This window comes from Phalacrocorax carbo, unplaced genomic scaffold, assembly GCF_963921805.1.
Source record: "Phalacrocorax carbo unplaced genomic scaffold, bPhaCar2.1 SCAFFOLD_61, whole genome shotgun sequence".
NCBI lineage: Eukaryota > Metazoa > Chordata > Aves > Suliformes > Phalacrocoracidae > Phalacrocorax > Phalacrocorax carbo.
Window position 1 is genome coordinate 249680 of NW_026990489.1, and position 5957 is coordinate 255636.

Genomic DNA, 5957 nt, shown 5'->3' on the forward strand with positions numbered 1-5957 from the left:
TTTCGGCGGCCGTCTGGGCAAAAAAATGATAATCGGCCGAGAACGGGAACGTTTGGATTTTTGGGAGGCTAGGCAGGCGCAGAGCCCCAGCGTTGGTGTGCCCGCGCGTGCGGTGCCGGAGGCCGGTGAGGCCCGGCAATAGCTTTTGGCGGTGGCTCTTTTGGTGTGGGAGCCATCCTGCGACGTTTGGTATTTCGGCGGCCGTCTGTGCAAAAAAATGATAATCGGCCGAGAATGGGAACGTTGGGATTTTTGGGAGGCTAGGCAGGTGCAGAGCCCCAGCGTTGGTGGGCCTGCGCGTGCGGTGCCGGAGGCCGGTGAGGCCCAGCAATAGCTTTTGGCGGTGGCTCTTTTGGTGTGGGAGCCATCCTGCGACGTTTGGTATTTCGGCGGCCGTCTGGGCAAAAAAATGATAATCGGCCGAGAACGGGAACGTTGGGATTTTTGGGAGGCTAGGCAGGCGCAGAGCCCCAGCGTTGGTGTGCCTGCGCGTGCGGTGCCGGAGGCCGGTGAGGCCCGGCAATAGCTTTTGGCGGTGGCTCTTTTGGTGTGGGAGCCATCCTGCGACGTTTGGTATTTCGGCGGCCGTCTGGGCAAAAAAATGATAATCGGCCGAGAACGGGAACGTTTGGATTTTTGGGAGGCTAGGCAGGTGCAGAGCCCCAGCGTTGGTGTGCCTGCGCGTGCGGTGCCGGAGGCCAGTGAGGCCCGGCAATAGCTTTTGGCGGTGGCTGTTTTGGTGTGGGAGCCATCCTGCGACGTTTGGTATTTCGGCGTCCGTCTGGGCAAAAAAATGATAATCGGCCGAGAACGGGAACGTTTGGATTTTTGGGAGGCTAGGCAGGCGCAGAGCCCCAGCGTTGGTGTGCCTGCGCGTGCGGTGCCGGAGGGCGGTGAGGCCCGGCAATAGCTTTTGGCGGTGGCCCTTTTGGTGTGGGAGCCATCCTGCGACGTTTGGTATTTCGGCGGCCGTCTGGGCAAAAAAATGATAATTGGCCGAGAATGGGAACGTTTGGATTTTTGGGAGGCTAGGCAGGCGCAGAGCCCCAGCGTTGGTGTGCCTGTGCGTGCGGTGCCGGAGGCCGGTGAGGCCCGGCAATAGCTTTTGGCGGTGGCTCTTTTGGTGTGGGAGCCATCCTGCGACGTTTGGTATTTCGGCGGCCGTCTGGGCAAAAAAATGATAATCGGCCGAGAACGGGAGCGTTTGGATTTTTGGGAGGCTAGGCAGGCGCAGAGCCCCAGCGTTGGTGTGCCTGCGCGTGCGGTGCCGGAGGCCGGTGAGGCCCGGCAATAGCTTTTGGCGGTGGCTCTTTTGGTGTGGGAGCCATCCTGCGACGTTTGGTATTTCGGCGGCCGTCTGGGCAAAAAAATGATAATCGGCCGAGAACGGGAACGTTGGGATTTTTGGGAGGCTAGGCAGGCGCAGAGCCCCAGCGTTGGTGTGCCTGCGCGTGCGGTGCCGGAGGCCGGTGAGGCCCGGCAATAGCTTTTGGCGGTGGCTGTTTTGGTGTGGGAGCCATCCTGCGACGTTTGGTATTTCGGCGGCCGTCTGGGCAAAAAAATGATAATCGGCTGAGAACGGGAACGTTGGGATTTTTGGGAGGCTAGGCAGGCGCAGAGCCCCAGCGTTGGTGTGCCTGCGCGTGCGGTGCCGGAGGCCGGTGAGGCCCGGCAATAGCTTTTGGCGGTGGCTCTTTTGGTGTGGGAGCCATCCTGCGACGTTTGGTATTTCGGCGGCCGTCTGGGCAAAAAAATGATAATCGGCCGAGAACGGGAACGTTGGGATTTTTGGGAGGCTAGGCAGGCGCAGAGCCCCAGCGTTGGTGTGCCTGCGCGTGTGGTGCCGGAGGCCGGTGAGGCCCGGCAATAGCTTTTGGCGGTGGCTCTTTTGGTGTGGGAGCCATCCTGCGACGTTTGGTATTTCGGCGGCCGTCTGGGCAAAAAAATGATAATCGGCCGAGAACGGGAACGTTGGGATTTTTGGGAGGCTAGGCAGGCGCAGAGCCCCAGCGTTGGTGTGCCTGCGCGTGCGGTGCCGGAGGCCGGTGAGGCCCGGCAATAGCTTTTGGCGGTGGCTCTTTTGGTGTGGGAGCCATCCTGCGACGTTTGGTATTTCGGCGGCCGTCTGGGCAAAAAAATGATAATCGGCCGAGAACGGGAACGTTTGGATTTTTGGGAGGCTAGGCAGGCGCAGAGCCCCAGCGTTGGTGTGCCTGCGCGTGCGGTGCCGGAGGCCGGTGAGGCCCGGCAATAGCTTTTGGCGGTGGCTGTTTTGGTGTGGGAGCCATCCTGCGACGTTTGGTATTTCGGCGGCCGTCTGGGCAAAAAAATGATAATCGGCCGAGAACGGGAACGTTTGGAGTTTTGGGAGGCTAGGCAGGCGCAGAGCCCCAGCGTTGGTGTGCCTGCGCGTGCGGTGCCGGAGGCCGGTGAGGCCCGGCAATAGCTTTTGGCGGTGGCTCTTTTGGTGTGGGAGCCATCCTGCGACGTTTGGTATTTCGGCGGCCGTCTGGGCAAAAAAATGATAATCGGCCGAGAATGGGAACGTTTGGATTTTTGGGAGGCTAGGCAGGCGCAGAGCCCCAGCGTTGGTGTGCCTGCGTGTGCGGTGCCGGAGGCCGGTGAGGCCCGGCAATAGCTTTTGGCGGTGGCTGTTTTGGTGTGGGAGCCATCCTGCGACGTTTGGTATTTTGGCGTCCGTCTGGGCAAAAAAATGATAATCGGCCGAGAACGGGAACGTTGGGATTTTTGGGAGGCTAGGCAGGCGCAGAGCCCCAGCGTTGGTGTGCCTGCGCGTGCGGTGCCGGAGGCCGGTGATGCCCGGCAATAGCTTTTGGCGGTGGCTCTTTTGGTGTGGGAGCCATCCTGCGACGTTTGGTATTTCGGCGGCCGTCTGGGCAAAAAAATGATAATCGGCCGAGAACGGGAACGTTTGGATTTTTGGGAGGCTAGGCAGGGGCAGAGCCCCAGCGTTGGTGTGCCTGCGCGTGCGGTGCCGGAGGCCGGTGAGGCCCGGCAATAGCTTTTGGCGGTGGCTGTTTTGGTGTGGGAGCCATCCTGCGACGTTTGGTATTTCGGCGGCCGTCTGGGCAAAAAAATGATAATCGGCCGAGAACGGGAACGTTTGGATTTTTGGGAGGCTAGGCAGGCGCAGAGCCCCAGCGTTGGTGTGCCTGCGCGTGCGGTGCCGGAGGCCGGTGAGGCCCGGCAATAGCTTTTGGCGGTGGCTGTTTTGGTGTGGGAGCCATCCTGCGACGTTTGGTATTTTGGCGGCCGTCTGGGCAAAAAAATGATAATCGGCCGAGAACGGGAACGTTTGGATTTTTGGGAGGCTAGGCAGGCGCAGAGCCCCAGCGTTGGTGTGCCTGCGCGTGCGGTGCCGGAGGCCGGTGAGGCCCGGCAATAGCTTTTGGCGGTGGCTGTTTTGGTGTGGGAGCCATCCTGCGACGTTTGGTATTTCGGCGGCCGTCTGGGCAAAAAAATGATAATCGGCCGAGAACGGGAACGTTTGGATTTTTGGGAGGCTAGGCAGGCGCAGAGCCCCAGCGTTGGTGTGCCTGCGCGTGCGGTGCCGGAGGCCGGTGAGGCCCGGCAATAGCTTTTGGCGGTGGCTGTTTTGGTGTGGGAGCCATCCTGCGACGTTTGGTATTTCGGCGGCCGTCTGGGCAAAAAAATGATAATCGGCCGAGAACGGGAACGTTGGGATTTTTGGGAGGCTAGGCAGGCGCAGAGCCCCAGCGTTGGTGTGCCTGCGCGTGCGGTGCCGGAGGCCGGTGAGGCCCGGCAATAGCTTTTGGCGGTGGCTCTTTTGGTGTGGGAGCCATCCTGCGACGTTTGGTATTTCGGCGGCCGCCTGGGCAAAAAAATGATAATCGGCCGAGAACGGGAACGTTTGGATTTTTGGGAGGCTAGGCAGGCGCAGAGCCCCAGCGTTGGTGTGCCCGCGCGTGCGGTGCCGGAGGCCGGAGAGGCCCGGCAATAGCTTTTGGCGGTGGCTCTTTTTGTGTGGGAGCCATCCTGCGACGTTTGGTATTTCGGCGGTCGTCTGGGCAAAAAAATGATAATCGGCCGAGAACGGGAACGTTTGGATTTTTGGGAGGCTAGGCAGGCGCAGAGCCCCAGCGTTGGTGTGCCTGCGCGTGCGGTGCCGGAGGCCGGTGAGGCCCGGCAATAGCTTTTGGCGGTGGCTGTTTTGGTGTGGGAGCCATCCTGCGACGTTTGGTATTTCGGCGGCCGTCTGGGCAAAACAATGATAATCGGCCGAGGACGGGAACGTTTGGATTTTTGGGAGGCTAGGCAGGCGCAGAGCCCCAGCGTTGGTGTGCCTGCGCGTGCGGTGCTGGAGGCCGGTGAGGCCCGGCAATAGCTTTTGGCGGTGGCTCTTTTGGTGTGGGAGCCATCCTGCGACGTTTGGTATTTTGGCGGCCGTCTGGGCAAAAAAATGATAATTGGCCGAGAATGGGAACGTTGGGATTTTTGGGAGGCTAGGCAGGCGCAGAGCCCCAGCGTTGGTGTGCCTGCGCGTGCGGTGCCGGAGGCCGGTGAGGCCCGGCAATAGCTTTTGGCGGTGGCTCTTTTGGTGTGGGAGCCATCCTGCGACGTTTGGTATTTTGGCGGCCGTCTGGGCAAAAAAATGATAATCGGCCGAGAACGGGAACGTTTGGATTTTTGGGAGGCTAGGCAGGCGCAGAGCCCCAGCGTTGGTGTGCCTGCGCGTGCGGTGCCGGAGGCCGGTGAGGCCCGGCAATAGCTTTTGGCGGTGGCTCTTTTGGTGTGGGAGCCATCCTGCGACGTTTGGTATTTCGGCGGCCGTCTGGGCAAAAAAATGATAATCGGCCGAGAATGGGAACGTTTGGATTTTTGGGAGGCTAGGCAGGCGCAGAGCCCCAGCGTTGGTGTGCCCGCGCGTGCGGTGCCGGAGGCCGGTGAGGCCCGGCAATAGCTTTTGGCGGTGGCTCTTTTGCTGTGGGAGCCATCCTGCGACGTTTGGTATTTCGGCGGCCGTCTGGGCAAAAAAATGATAATCGGCTGAGAACGGGAACGTTTGGATTTTTGGGAGGCTAGGCAGGCGCAGAGCCCCAGCGTTGGTGTGCCCGCGCGTGCGGTGCCGGAGGCCGGTGAGGCCCGGCAATAGCTTTTGGCGGTGGCTGTTTTGGTGTGGGAGCCATCCTGCGACGTTTGGTATTTTGGCGTCCGTCTGGGCAAAAAAATGATAATCGGCCGAGAATGGGAACGTTTGGATTTTTGGGAGGCTAGGCAGGCGCAGAGCCCCAGCGTTGGTGTGCCTGCGCGTGCGGTGCCGGAGGCCGGTGAGGCCCGGCAATAGCTTTTGGTGGTGGCTCTTTTGGTGTGGGAGCCATCCTGCGACGTTTGGTATTTCGGCGACTGTGCGGGCAAAAAAATGATAATCGGCCGAGAACGGGAACGTTTGGATTTTTGGGAGGCTAGGCAGGCGCAGAGCCCCAGCGTTGGTGTGCCTGCGCGTGCGGTGCCGGAGGCCGGTGAGGCCCGGCAATAGCTTTTGGCGGTGGCTCTTTTGGTGTGGGAGCCATCCTGCGACGTTTGGTATTTCGGCGGCCCTCTGGGCAAAAAAATGATAATCGGCCGAGAACGGGAACGTTTGGATTTTTGGGAGGCTAGGCAGGCGCAGAGCCCCAGCGTTGGTGTGCCTGCGCGTGCGGTGCCGGAGGCCGGTGAGGCCCGGCAATAGCTTTTGGCGGTGGCTCTTTTGGTGTGGGAGCCATCCTGCGACGTTTGGTATTTCGGCGGCCGTCTGGGCAAAAAAATGATAATCGGCCGAGAACGGGAACGTTGGGATTTTTGGGAGGCTAGGCAGGCGCAGAGCCCCAGCGTTGGTGTGCCTGCGCGTGCGGTGCCGGAGGCCGGTGAGGCCCGGCAATAGCTTTTGGCGGTGGCTCTTTTGGTGTGGGAGCCATCCTGCGACGTTTGGTATTTCG